Raw genomic sequence first — 16,914 nt, 5'->3', positions numbered from 1 at the left:
ACTGGAGACCAGGGACACTTGCGATATAGTTAACTATATCGACAATTCCACTGGATACTCTAGAAATCGGTTACAACATCGTTCACTGATTTCCTAGTGACCTGCTAAACACGCGGGTCATCAGCTATATGGCCAGTGAAAAAAAAAATATCGCTCAAAAGTGCCCTTGGAGCGGTATATTTTTATTTCTCATCAACTGTGTATGAGGGCTTTAGAAACATGCACTATGCATGCATCTTCTTTTTAAATAATCGAGCTATGATTTGGCCATTAAAAGAATGATTTGCCAACTATTCATTATGTCTCCAGGATCGGTCAATTATTGATCCATTATCTACCTACTGTATGTATCTATTTAACTGTCTATATAAATATCTATCTATATGTATTGTGCTGGGTTATGCTAATGATTTGCCATCTATGTACCTACCCACATATCTATCTAATGATTTACCATCTATGTATATACCCACCTATCTATCTTTTGATTTAACATCTGTGTACCCTATAGGAGGGCCAAGCTGGTGGTAGCCTCGTGACTCACAAAGAATCATCCTTCAGCACTCAGGAGAGGGAAAACCCCCTGTGGGGGAAACCTCTGGGGACCCGTGGCTGATGGACTGCCCATCCCTCTGGGCATTAGGAGGCTATGCGGCATTATATTGACAAATTTATCGAAATTCTTCATGAATGTGGAAGAATGACATATACATTCATATGAAGCGAAATATACAAATATACCCTAATAGCTATCATTGGCTGATGTCATTAATAAAGCTCCTGTCCACATCTCCTGATATTACCCAAATCATATTCCTCACAAAGCTGCGCAATTTGCTGAAGAGGCTGGCCATCCCCATTTGAGAAGCTTTGTCTTTACTGCTAGAACCTCCAAAGATAATAAACAAGCACCAAGGATTTTTTTCGGGTAGCTCTAAGTCTGCAGACACATCCAAGTTAGGAACTTGGTCTGTGAGAAGATACTTACCTCCCACAGGGATCTCTCCCCGAGAAGGCTGGGTATATATGAGGAAACATCAGGTAGCAGGAGATGTATATGGAGGATGGTAATGACCGCAATGATTATGCTGTGTCCACCCACCTATCTTTTAAAGGTATTGCGCTTCACCCACCCAATTATCTATCTACCGACTTACCCAGCCATCTATTTATCTAGCTATCGATCTATCTAATGATTTACCATCTATCTACCTACCTACCCACCCCTCTAACTCTCTTAAAATGTACCATCTATCTACCCACCCATCCATCCATCTATCTATCTATCTTTTGATTTAACATCTGTATACCCACCCACCTATTTGTCTATCAAATGATATACCACCTGTCTACAAACCCCAAATGGATAACAATAAACATATTATCAGTAATTAATGATGTTCATTAATTACCTGGCTTGGGTCTCTTGTTGCTGTGCACCATCTTTGATCGTTGACTTGAGGACGATTCTGCAGTCCAGGTCCCGGTCACCCTGCAGTAGTCGCATATTAGGACTTCTTCATCGGTTTCATGTAGACCACTCACCTAAAAAAAAAGGAAAGAGGTATGATAATATGTTCTTGGTATACACTGACAATTAAGCCCCATACACACTGGAGACCAGGGACACTTGCGATATAGTTAACTATATCGACAATTCCACTGGATACTCTAGAAATCGGTTACGACATCGTTCACTGATTTCCTAGTGACCTGCTAAACACGCGGGTCATCAGCTATATGGCCAGTGAAAAAAATAAAAAAAAAATATCGCTCAAAAGTGCCCTTGGAGCGGTATATTTTTATTTCTCATCAACTGTGTATGAGGGCTTTAGAAACATGCACTACGCATGCATCTTCTTTTTAAATAATCGAGCTATGATTTGGCCATTAAAAGAATGATTTGCCAACTATTCATTATGTCTCCAGGATCGGTCAATTATTGATCCATTATCTACCTACTGTATGTATCTATTTAACTGTCTATATAAATATCTATCTATATGTATTGTGCTGGGTTATGCTAATGATTTGCCATCTATGTACCTACCCACATATCTATCTAATGATTTACCATCTATGTATATACCCACCTATCTATCTTTTGATTTAACATCTGTGTACCCTATAGGAGGGCCAAGCTGGTGGTAGCCTCGTGACTCACAAAGAATCATCCTTCAGCACTCAGGAGAGGGAAAACCCCCTGTGGGGGAAACCTCTGGGGACCCGTGGCTCATGGACTGCCCGTCCCTCTGGGCATTAGGAGGCTATGCGGCATTATATTGACAAATTTATCGAAATACTTCATGAATGTGGAAGAATGACATATACATTCATATGAAGCGAAATATACAAATATACCCTAATAGCTATCATTGGCTGATGTCATTAATAAAGCTCCTGTCCACATCTCCTGATATTACCCAAATCATATTCCTCACAAAGCTGCGCAATTTGCTGAAGAGGCTGGCCATCCCCATTTGAGAAGCTTTGTCTTTACTGCTAGAACCTCCAAAGATAATAAACAAGGACCAAGGATTTTTTTAGGGTAGCTCCAAGTCTGCAGACACATCCAAGTTAGGAACTTGGTCTGTGAGAAGATACTTACCTCCCACAGGGATCTCTCCCCGAGAAGGCTGGGTATATATGAGGAAACATCAGGTAGCAGGAGATGTATATGGAGGATGGTAATGACCGCAATGATTATGCTGTGTCCACCCACCTATCTTTTAAAGGTATTGCGCTTCACCCACCCAATTATCTATCTACCGACTTACCCAGCCATCTATATATCTAGCTATCGATCTATCTAATGATTTACCATCTATCTACCTACCTACCCACCCCTCTAACTCTCTTAAAATGTACCATCTATCTACCCACCCATCCATCTATCTATCTATCTATCTTTTGATTTAACATCTGTATACCCACCCACCTATTTGTCTATCAAATGATTTACCACCTGTCTACAAACCCCAAATGGATACCAAAAAACATATTATCAGTAATTAATGATGTTCATTAATTACCTGGCTTGGGTCTCTTGTTGCTGTGCACCATCTTTGATCGTTGACTTGAGGACGATTCTGCAGTCCAGGTCCCGGTCACCCTGCAGTAGTCGCATATTAGGACTTCTTCATCGGTTTCATGTAGACCACTCACCTAAAAAAAAAGGAAAGAGGTATGATAATATGTTCTTGGTATACACTGACAATTAAGCCCCATACACACTGGAGACCAGGGACACTTGCGATATAGTTAACTATATCGACAATTCCACTGGATACTCTAGAAATCGGTTACAACATCGTTCACTGATTTCCTAGTGACCTCCTAAACACGCGGGTCATCAGCTATATGGCCAGTGAAAAAAAAAAAAAAAATATCGCTCAAAAGTGCCCTTGGAGCGGTATATTTTTATTTCTCATCAACTGTGTATGAGGGCTTTAGAAACATGCACTATGCATGCATCTTCTTTTTAAATAATCGAGCTATGATTTGGCCATTAAAAGAATGATTTGCCAACTATTCATTATGTCTCCAGGATCGGTCAATTATTGATCCATTATCTACCTACTGTATGTATCTATTTAACTGTCTATATAAATATCTATCTATATGTATTGTGCTGGGTTATGCTAATGATTTGCCATCTATGTACCTACCCACATATCTATCTAATGATTTACCATCTATGTATATACCCACCTATCTATCTTTTGATTTAACATCTGTGTACCCTATAGGAGGGCCAAGCTGGTGGTAGCCTCGTGACTCACAAAGAATCATCCTTCAGCACTCAGGAGAGGGAAAACCCACTGTGGGGGAAACCTCTGGGGACCCGTGGCTGATGGACTGCCCGTCCCTCTGGGCATTAGGAGGCTATGCGGCATTATATTGACAAATTTATCGAAATACTTCATGAATGTGGAAGAATGACATATACATTCATATGAAGCGAAATATACAAATATACCCTAATAGCTATCATTGGCTGATGTCATTAATAAAGCTCCTGTCCACATCTCCTGATATTACCCAAATCATATTCCTCACAAAGCTGCGCAATTTGCTGAAGAGGCTGGCCATCCCCATTTGAGAAGCTTTGTCTTTACTGCTAGAACCTCCAAAGATAATAAACAAGCACCAAGGATTTTTTTAGGGTAGCTCCAAGTCTGCAGACACATCCAAGTTAGGAACTTGGTCTGTGAGAAGATACTTACCTCCCACAGGGATCTCTCCCCGAGAAGGCTGGGTATATATGAGGAAACATCAGGTAGCAGGAGATGTATATGGAGGATGGTAATGACCGCAATGATTATGCTGTGTCCACCCACCTATCTTTTAAAGGTATTGCGCTTCACCCACCCAATTATCTATCTACCGACTTACCCAGCCATCTATTTATCTAGCTATCGATCTATCTAATGATTTACCATCTATCTACCTACCTACCCACCCCTCTAACTCTCTTAAAATGTACCATCTATCTACCCACCCATCCATCCATCTATCTATCTATCTTTTGATTTAACATCTGTATACCCACCCACCTATTTGTCTATCAAATGATATACCACCTGTCTACAAACCCCAAATGGATAACAAAAAACATATTATCAGTAATTAATGATGTTCATTAATTACCTGGCTTGGGTCTCTTGTTGCTGTGCACCATCTTTGATCGTTGACTTGAGGACGATTCTGCAGTCCAGGTCCCGGTCACCCTGCAGTAGTCGCATATTAGGACTTCTTCATCGGTTTCATGTAGACCACTCACCTAAAAAAAAAGGAAAGAGGTATGATAATATGTTCTTGGTATACACTGACAATTAAGCCCCATACACACTGGAGACCAGGGACACTTGCGATATAGTTAACTATATCGACAATTCCACTGGATACTCTAGAAATCGGTTACGACATCGTTCACTGATTTCCTAGTGACCTGCTAAACACGCGGGTCATCAGCTATATGGCCAGTGAAAAAAATAAAAAAAAAATATCGCTCAAAAGTGCCCTTGGAGCGGTATATTTTTATTTCTCATCAACTGTGTATGAGGGCTTTAGAAACATGCACTATGCATGCATCTTCTTTTTAAATAATCGAGCTATGATTTGGCCATTAAAAGAATGATTTGCCAACTATTCATTATGTCTCCAGGATCGGTCAATTATTGATCCATTATCTACCTACTGTATGTATCTATTTAACTGTCTATATAAATATCTATATGTATTGTGCTGGGTTATGCTAATGATTTGCCATCTATGTACCTACCCACATATCTATCTAATGATTTACCATCTATGTATATACCCACCTATCTATCTTTTGATTTAACATCTGTGTACCCTATAGGAGGGCCAAGCTGGTGGTAGCCTCGTGACTCACAAAGAATCATCCTTCAGCACTCAGGAGAGGGAAAACCCCCTGTGGGGGAAACCTCTGGGGACCCGTGGCTGATGGACTGCCCGTCCCTCTGGGCATTAGGAGGCTATGCGGCATTATATTGACAAATTTATCGAAATACTTCATGAATGTGGAAGAATGACATATACATTCATATGAAGCGAAATATACAAATATACGCTAATAGCTATCATTGGCTGATGTCATTAATAAAGCTCCTGTCCACATCTCCTGATATTACCCAAATCATATTCCTCACAAAGCTGCGCAATTTGCTGAAGAGGCTGGCCATCCCCATTTGAGAAGCTTTGTCTTTACTGCTAGAACCTCCAAAGATAATAAACAAGCACCAAGGATTTTTTTAGGGTAGCTCCAAGTCTGCAGACACATCCAAGTTAGGAACTTGGTCTGTGAGAAGATACTTACCTCCCACAGGGATCTCTCCCCGAGAAGGCTGGGTATATATGAGGAAACATCAGGTAGCAGGAGATGTATATGGAGGATGGTAATGACCGCAATGATTATGCTGTGTCCACCCACCTATCTTTTAAAGGTATTGCGCTTCACCCACCCAATTATCTATCTACCGACTTACCCAGCCATCTATTTATCTAGCTATCGATCTATCTAATGATTTACCATCTATCTACCTACCTACCCACCCCTCTAACTCTCTTAAAATGTACCATCTATCTACCCACCCATCCATCTATCTATCTATCTATCTATCTTTTGATTTAACATCTGTATACCCACCCACCTATTTGTCTATCAAATGATTTACCACCTGTCTACAAACCCCAAATGGATACCAAAAAACATATTATCAGTAATTAATGATGTTCATTAATTACCTGGCTTGGGTCTCTTGTTGCTGTGCACCATCTTTGATCGTTGACTTGAGGACGATTCTGCAGTCCAGGTCCCGGTCACCCTGCAGTAGTCGCATATTAGGACTTCTTCATCGGTTTCATGTAGACCACTCACCTAAAAAAAAAGGAAAGAGGTATGATAATATGTTCTTGGTATACACTGACAATTAAGCCCCATACACACTGGAGACCAGGGACACTTGCGATATAGTTAACTATATCGACAATTCCACTGGATACTCTAGAAATCGGTTACAACATCGTTCACTGATTTCCTAGTGACCTGCTAAACACGCGGGTCATCAGCTATATGGCCAGTGAAAAAAAAAAAAAAAATATCGCTCAAAAGTGCCCTTGGAGCGGTATATTTTTATTTCTCATCAACTGTGTATGAGGGCTTTAGAAACATGCACTATGCATGCATCTTCTTTTTAAATAATCGAGCTATGATTTGGCCATTAAAAGAATGATTTGCCAACTATTCATTATGTCTCCAGGATCGGTCAATTATTGATCCATTATCTACCTACTGTATGTATCTATTTAACTGTCTATATAAATATCTATCTATATGTATTGTGCTGGGTTATGCTAATGATTTGCCATCTATGTACCTACCCACATATCTATCTAATGATTTACCATCTATGTATATACCCACCTATCTATCTTTTGATTTAACATCTGTGTACCCTATAGGAGGGCCAAGCTGGTGGTAGCCTCGTGACTCACAAAGAATCATCCTTCAGCACTCAGGAGAGGGAAAACCCCCTGTGGGGGAAACCTCTGGGGACCCGTGGCTGATGGACTGCCCGTCCCTCTGGGCATTAGGAGGCTATGCGGCATTATATTGACAAATTTATCGAAATACTTCATGAATGTGGAAGAATGACATATACATTCATATGAAGCGAAATATACAAATATACCCTAATAGCTATCATTGGCTGATGTCATTAATAAAGCTCCTGTCCACATCTCCTGATATTACCCAAATCATATTCCTCACAAAGCTGCGCAATTTGCTGAAGAGGCTGGCCATCCCCATTTGAGAAGCTTTGTCTTTACTGCTAGAACCTCCAAAGATAATAAACAAGCACCAAGGATTTTTTTAGGGTAGCTCCAAGTCTGCAGACACATCCAAGTTAGGAACTTGGTCTGTGAGAAGATACTTACCTCCCACAGGGATCTCTCCCCGAGAAGGCTGGGTATATATGAGGAAACATCAGGTAGCAGGAGATGTATATGGAGGATGGTAATGACCGCAATGATTATGCTGTGTCCACCCACCTATCTTTTAAAGGTATTGCGCTTCACCCACCCAATTATCTATCTACCGACTTACCCAGCCATCTATTTATCTAGCTATCGATCTATCTAATGATTTACCATCTATCTACCTACCTACCCACCCCTCTAACTCTCTTAAAATGTACCATCTATCTACCCACCCATCCATCTATCTATCTATCTATCTTTTGATTTAACATCTGTATACCCACCCACCTATTTGTCTATCAAATGATTTACCACCTGTCTACAAACCCCAAATGGATACCAAAAAACATATTATCAGTAATTAATGATGTTCATTAATTACCTGGCTTGGGTCTCTTGTTGCTGTGCACCATCTTTGATCGTTGACTTGAGGACGATTCTGCAGTCCAGGTCCCGGTCACCCTGCAGTAGTCGCATATTAGGACTTCTTCATCGGTTTCATGTAGACCACTCACCTAAAAAAAAAGGAAAGAGGTATGATAATATGTTCTTGGTATACACTGACAATTAAGCCCCATACACACTGGAGACCAGGGACACTTGCGATATAGTTAACTATATCGACAATTCCACTGGATACTCTAGAAATCGGTTACAACATCGTTCACTGATTTCCTAGTGACCTGCTAAACACGCGGGTCATCAGCTATATGGCCAGTGAAAAAAAAAAAAAAAATATCGCTCAAAAGTGCCCTTGGAGCGGTATATTTTTATTTCTCATCAACTGTGTATGAGGGCTTTAGAAACATGCACTATGCATGCATCTTCTTTTTAAATAATCGAGCTATGATTTGGCCATTAAAAGAATGATTTGCCAACTATTCATTATGTCTCCAGGATCGGTCAATTATTGATCCATTATCTACCTACTGTATGTATCTTAGAACTGTCTATATAAATATCTATCTATATGTATTGTGCTGGGTTATGCTAATGATTTGCCATCTATGTACCTACCCACATATCTATCTAATGATTTACCATCTATGTATATACCCACCTATCTATCTTTTGATTTAACATCTGTGTACCCTATAGGAGGGCCAAGCTGGTGGTAGCCTCGTGACTCACAAAGAATCATCCTTCAGCACTCAGGAGAGGGAAAACCCCCTGTGGGGGAAACCTCTGGGGACCCGTGGCTGATGGACTGCCCGTCCCTCTGGGCATTAGGAGGCTATGCGGCATTATATTGACAAATTTATCGAAATACTTCATGAATGTGGAAGAATGACATATACATTCATATGAAGCGAAATATACAAATATACCCTAATAGCTATCATTGGCTGATGTCATTAATAAAGCTCCTGTCCACATCTCCTGATATTACCCAAATCATATTCCTCACAAAGCTGCGCAATTTGCTGAAGAGGCTGGCCATCCCCATTTGAGAAGCTTTGTCTTTACTGCTAGAACCTCCAAAGATAATAAACAAGCACCAAGGATTTTTTTAGGGTAGCTCCAAGTCTGCAGACACATCCAAGTTAGGAACTTGGTCTGTGAGAAGATACTTACCTACCACAGGGATCTCTCCCCGAGAAGGCTGGGTATATATGAGGAAACATCAGGTAGCAGGAGATGTATATGGAGGATGGTAATGACCGCAATGATTATGCTGTGTCCACCCACCTATCTTTTAAAGGTATTGCGCTTCACCCACCCAATTATCTATCTACCGACTTACCCAGCCATCTATTTATCTAGCTATCGATCTATCTAATGATTTACCATCTATCTACCTACCTACCCACCCCTCTAACTATCTTAAAATGTACCATCTATCTACCCACCCATCCATCTATCTCTCTATCTATCTTTTGATTTAACATCTGTATACCCACCCTCCTATTTGTCTATCAAATGATTTACCACCTGTCTACAAACCCCAAATGGATACCAAAAAACATATTATCAGTAATTAATGATGTTCATTAATTACCTGGCTTGGGTCTCTTGTTGCTGTGCACCATCTTTGATCGTTGACTTGAGGACGATTCTGCAGTCCAGGTCCCGGTCACCCTGCAGTAGTCGCATATTAGGACTTCTTCATCGGTTTCATGTAGACCACTCACCTAAAAAAAAAGGAAAGAGGTATGATAATATGTTCTTGGTATACACTGACAATTAAGCCCCATACACACTGGAGACCAGGGACACTTGCGATATAGTTAACTATATCGACAATTCCACTGGATACTCTAGAAATCGGTTACAACATCGTTCACTGATTTCCTAGTGACCTGCTAAACACGCGGGTCATCAGCTATATGGCCAGTGAAAAAAAAAAAAAAAATATCGCTCAAAAGTGCCCTTGGAGCGGTATATTTTTATTTCTCATCAACTGTGTATGAGGGCTTTAGAAACATGCACTATGCATGCATCTTCTTTTTAAATAATCGAGCTATGATTTGGCCATTAAAAGAATGATTTGCCAACTATTCATTATGTCTCCAGGATCGGTCAATTATTGATCCATTATCTACCTACTGTATGTATCTTAGAACTGTCTATATAAATATCTATCTATATGTATTGTGCTGGGTTATGCTAATGATTTGCCATCTATGTACCTACCCACATATCTATCTAATGATTTACCATCTATGTATATACCCACCTATCTATCTTTTGATTTAACATCTGTGTACCCTATAGGAGGGCCAAGCTGGTGGTAGCCTCGTGACTCACAAAGAATCATCCTTCAGCACTCAGGAGAGGGAAAACCCCCTGTGGGGGAAACCTCTGGGGACCCGTGGCTGATGGACTGCCCGTCCCTCTGGGCATTAGGAGGCTATGCGGCATTATATTGACAAATTTATCGAAATACTTCATGAATGTGGAAGAATGACATATACATTCATATGAAGCGAAATATACAAATATACCCTAATAGCTATCATTGGCTGATGTCATTAATAAAGCTCCTGTCCACATCTCCTGATATTACCCAAATCATATTCCTCACAAAGCTGCGCAATTTGCTGAAGAGGCTGGCCATCCCCATTTGAGAAGCTTTGTCTTTACTGCTAGAACCTCCAAAGATAATAAACAAGCACCAAGGATTTTTTTAGGGTAGCTCCAAGTCTGCAGACACATCCAAGTTAGGAACTTGGTCTGTGAGAAGATACTTACCTACCACAGGGATCTCTCCCCGAGAAGGCTGGGTATATATGAGGAAACATCAGGTAGCAGGAGATGTATATGGAGGATGGTAATGACCGCAATGATTATGCTGTGTCCACCCACCTATCTTTTAAAGGTATTGCGCTTCACCCACCCAATTATCTATCTACCGACTTACCCAGCCATCTATTTATCTAGCTATCGATCTATCTAATGATTTACCATCTATCTACCTACCTACCCACCCCTCTAACTATCTTAAAATGTACCATCTATCTACCCACCCATCCATCTATCTCTCTATCTATCTTTTGATTTAACATCTGTATACCCACCCTCCTATTTGTCTATCAAATGATTTACCACCTGTCTACAAACCCCAAATGGATACCAAAAAACATATTATCAGTAATTAATGATGTTCATTAATTACCTGGCTTGGGTCTCTTGTTGCTGTGCACCATCTTTGATCGTTGACTTGAGGACGATTCTGCAGTCCAGGTCCCGGTCACCCTGCAGTAGTCGCATATTAGGACTTCTTCATCGGTTTCATGTAGACCACTCACCTAAAAAAAAAGGAAAGAGGTATGATAATATGTTCTTGGTATACACTGACAATTAAGCCCCATACACACTGGAGACCAGGGACACTTGCGATATAGTTAACTATATCGACAATTCCACTGGATACTCTAGAAATCGGTTACGACATCGTTCACTGATTTCCTAGTGACCTGCTAAACACGCGGGTCATCAGCTATATGGCCAGTGAAAAAAATAAAAAAAAAATATCGCTCAAAAGTGCCCTTGGAGCGGTATATTTTTATTTCTCATCAACTGTGTATGAGGGCTTTAGAAACATGCACTATGCATGCATCTTCTTTTTAAATAATCGAGCTATGATTTGGCCATTAAAAGAATGATTTGCCAACTATTCATTATGTCTCCAGGATCGGTCAATTATTGATCCATTATCTACCTACTGTATGTATCTATTTAACTGTCTATATAAATATCTATCTATATGTATTGTGCTGGGTTATGCTAATGATTTGCCATCTATGTACCTACCCACATATCTATCTAATGATTTACCATCTATGTATATACCCACCTATCTATCTTTTGATTTAACATCTGTGTACCCTATAGGAGGGCCAAGCTGGTGGTAGCCTCGTGACTCACAAAGAATCATCCTTCAGCACTCAGGAGAGGGAAAACCCCCTGTGGGGGAAACCTCTGGGGACCCGTGGCTGATGGACTGCCCGTCCCTCTGGGCATTAGGAGGCTATGCGGCATTATATTGACAAATATATCGAAATACTTCATGAATGTGGAAGAATGACATATACATTCATATGAAGCGAAATATACAAATATACCCTAATAGCTATCATTGGCTGATGTCATTAATAAAGCTCCTGTCCACATCTCCTGATATTACCCAAATCATATTCCTCACAAAGCTGCGCAATTTGCTGAAGAGGCTGGCCATCCCCATTTGAGAAGCTTTGTCTTTACTGCTAGAACCTCCAAAGATAATAAACAAGCACCAAGGATTTTTTTTAGGGTAGCTCCAAGTCTGCAGACACATCCAAGTTAGGAACTTGGTCTGTGAGAAGATACTTACCTCCCACAGGGATCTCTCCCCGAGAAGGCTGGGTATATATGAGGAAACATCAGGTAGCAGGAGATGTATATGGAGGATGGTAATGACCGCAATGATTATGCTGTGTCCACCCACCTATCTTTTAAAGGTATTGCGCTTCACCCACCCAATTATCTATCTACCGACTTACCCAGCCATCTATTTATCTAGCTATCGATCTATCTAATGATTTACCATCTATCTACCTACCTACCCACCCCTCTAACTCACTTAAAATGTACCATCTATCTACCCACCCATCCATCTATCTCTCTATCTATCTTTTGATTTAACATCTGTATACCCACCCACCTATTTGTCTATCAAATGATTTACCACCTGTCTACAAACCCCAAATGGATACCAAAAAACATATTATCAGTAATTAATGATGTTCATTAATTACCTGGCTTGGGTCTCTTGTTGCTGTGCACCACCTTTGATCGTTGACTTGAGGACGATTCTGCAGTCCAGGTCCCGGTCACCCTGCAGTAGTCGCATATTAGGACTTCTTCATCGGTTTCATGTAGACCACTCACCTAAAAAAAAAGGAAAGAGGTATGATAATATGTTCTTGGTATACACTGACAATTAAGCCCCATACACACTGGGGACCAGGGACACTTGCGATATAGTTAACTATATCGACAATTCCACTGGATACTCTAGAAATCGGTTACGACATCGTTTACTGATTTCCTAGTGACCTGCTAAACACGCGGGTCATCAGCTATATGGCCAGTGAAAAAAAAAAAAAAAAATCGCTCAAAAGTGCCCTTGGAGCGGTATATTTTTATTTCTCATCAACTGTGTATGAGGGCTTTAGAAACATGCACTATGCATGCATCTTCTTTTTAAATAATCGAGCTATGATTTGGCCATTAAAAGAATGATTTGCCAACTATTCATTATGTCTCCAGGATCGGTCAATTATTGATCCATTATCTACCTACTGTATGTATCTATTTTACTGTCTATAGAAATATCTATCTATATGTATTGTGCTGGGTTATGCTAATGATTTGCCATCTATGTACCTACCCACATATCTACCTAATGATTTACCATCTATGTATATACCCACCTATCTATCTTTTGATTTAACATCTGTGTACCCTATAGGAGGGCCAAGCTGGTGGTAGCCTCGTGACTCACAAAGAATCATCCTTCAGCACTCAGGAGAGGGAAAACCCCCTGTGGGGGAAACCTCTGGGGACCCGTGGCTGATGGACTGCCCGTCCCTCTGGGCATTAGGAGGCTATGCGGCATTATATTGACAAATTTATCGAAATACTTCATGAATGTGGAAGAATGACATATACATTCATATGAAGCGAAATATACAAATATACCCTAATAGCTATCATTGGCTGATGTCATTAATAAAGCTCCTGTCCACATCTCCTGATATTACCCAAATCATATTCCTCACAAAGCTGCGCAATTTGCTGAAGAGGCTGGCCATCCCCATTTGAGAAGCTTTGTCTTTACTACTAGAACCTCCAAAGATAATAAACAAGCACCAAGGATTTTTTTAGGGTAGCTCCAAGTCTGCAGACACATCCAAGTTAGGAACTTGGTCTGTGAGAAGATACTTACCTCCCACAGGGATCTCTCCCCGAGAAGGCTGGGTATATATGAGGAAACATCAGGTAGCAGGAGATGTATATGGAGGATGGTAATGACCGCAATGATTATGCTGTGTCCACCCACCTATCTTTAAAGGTATTGCGCTTCACCCACCCAATTATCTATCTACCGACTTACTCAGCCATCTATTTATCTAGCTATCGATCTATCTAATGATTTACCATCTATCTACCTACCTACCCACCCCTCTAACTCTCTTAAAATGTACCATCTATCTACCCACCCATCCATCTATCTATCTATCTATCTTTTGATTTAACATCTGTATACCCACCCACCTATTTGTCTATCAAATGATTTACCACCTGTCTACAAACCCCAAATGGATACCAAAAAACATATTATCAGTAATTAATGATGTTCATTAATTACCTGGCTTGGGTCTCTTGTTGCTGTGCACCATCTTTGATCGTTGACTTGAGGACGATTCTGCAGTCCAGGTCCCGGTCACCCTGCAGTAGTCGCATATTAGGACTTCTTCATCGGTTTCATGTAGACCACTCACCTAAAAAAAAAGGAAAGAGGTATGATAATATGTTCTTGGTATACACTGACAATTAAGCCCCATACACACTGGAGACCAGGGACACTTGCGATATAGTTAACTATATTGTCAATTCCACTGGATACTCTAGAAATCGGTTACGACATCGTTCACTGATTTCCTAGTGACCTGCTAAACACGCGGGTCATCAGCTATATGGCCAGTGAAAAAAAAAAAAAAAAATATCGCTCAAAAGTGCCCTTGGAGCGGTATATTTTTATTTCTCATCAACTGTGTATGAGGGCTTTAGAAACATGCACTATGCATGCATCTTCTTTTTAAATAATCGAGCTATGATTTGGCCATTAAAAGAATGATTTGCCAACTATTCATTATGTCTCCAGGATCGGTCAATTATTGATCCATTATCTACCTACTGTATGTATCTATTTAACTGTCTATATAAATATCTATCTATATGTATTGTGCTGGGTTATGCTAATGATTTGCCATTTATGTACCTACCCACATATCTATTTAATGATTTACCATCTATGTATATACCCACCTATCTATCTTTTGATTTAACATCTGTGTACCCTATAGGAGGGCCAAGCTGGTGGTAGCCTCGTGACTCACAAAGAATCATCCTTCAGCACTCAGGAGAGGGAAAACCCCCTGTGGGGGAAACCTCTGGGGACCCGTGGCTGATGGACTGCCCGTCCCTCTGGGCATTAGGAGGCTATGCGGCATTATATTGACAAATTTATCGAAATACTTCATGAATGTGGAAGAATGACATATACATTCATATGAAGCGAAATATACAAATATACCCTAATAGCTATCATTGGCTGATGTCATTAATAAAGCTCCTGTCCACATCTCCTGATATTACCCAAATCATATTCCTCACAAAGCTGCGCAATTTGCTGAAGAGGCTGGCCATCCCCATTTGAGAAGCTTTGTCTTTACTGCTAGAACCTCCAAAGATAATAAACAAGCACCAAGGATTTTTTTAGGGTAGCTCCAAGTCTGCAGACACATCCAAGTTAGGAACTTGGTCTGTGAGAAGATACTTACCTCCCACAGGGATCTCTCCCCGAGAAGGCTGGGTATATATGAGGAAACATCAGGTAGCAGGAGATGTATATGGAGGATGGTAATGACCGCAATGATTATGCTGTGTCCACCCACCTATCTTTTAAAGGTATTGCGCTTCACCCACCCAATAATCTATCTACCGACTTACCCAGCCATCTATTTATCTAGCTATCGATCTATCTAATGATTTACCATCTATCTACCTACCTACCCACCCCTCTAACTCTCTTAAAATGTACCATCTATCTACCCACCCATCCATCTATCTATCTATCTATCTTTTGATTTAACATCTGTATACCCACCCACCTATTTGTCTATCAAATGATTTACCACCTGTCTACAAACCCCAAATGGATACCAAAAAACATATTATCAGTAATTAATGATGTTCATTAATTACCTGGCTAGGGTCTCTTGTTGCTGTACACCATCTTTGATCGTTGACTTGAGGACGATTCTGCAGTCCAGGTCCCGGTCACCCTGCAGTAGTCGCATATTAGGACTTCTTCATCGGTTTCATGTAGACCACTCACCTAAAAAAAAAGGAAAGAGGTATGATAATATGTTCTTGGTATACACTGACAATTAAGCCCCATACACACTGGAGACCAGGGACACTTGCGATATAGTTAACTATATCGACAATTCCACTGGATACTCTAGAAATCGGTTACGACATCGTTCACTGATTTCCTAGTGACCTGCTAAACACGCGGGTCATCAGCTATATGGCCAGTGAAAAAAAAAAAAAAAAACGCTCAAAAGTGCCCTTGGAGCGGTATATTTTTATTTCTCATCAACTGTGTATGAGGGCTTTAGAAACATGCACTATGCATGCATCTTCTTTTTAAATAATCGAGCTATGATTTGGCCATTAAAAGAATGATTTGCCAACTATTCATTATGTCTCCAGGATCGGTCAATTATTGATCCATTATCTACCTACTGTATGTATCTATTTAACTGTCTATATAAATATCTATCTATATGTATTGTGCTGGGTTATGCTAATGATTTGCCATCTATGTACCTACCCACATATCTATCTAATGATTTACCATCTATGTATATACCCACCTATCTATCTTTTGATTTAACATCTGTGTACCCTATAGGAGGGCCAAGCTGGTGGTAGCCTCGTGACTCACAAAGAATCATCCTTCAGCACTCAGGAGAGGGAAAACCCCCTGTGGGGGAAACCTCTGGGGACCCGTGGCTGATGGACTGCCCGTCCCTCTGGGCATTAGGAGGCTATGCGGCATTATATTGACAAATTTATCGAAATACTTCATGAATGTGGAAGAATGACATATACATTCATATGAAGCGAAATATA

This window comes from Crinia signifera, chromosome 6 (assembly GCF_055691185.1).
Source record: "Crinia signifera chromosome 6, ASM5569118v1, whole genome shotgun sequence".
NCBI lineage: Eukaryota > Metazoa > Chordata > Amphibia > Anura > Myobatrachidae > Crinia > Crinia signifera.
The sequence above is the reverse complement of the archived record's forward strand: the minus strand, read 5'-3'. Positions refer to the sequence as shown.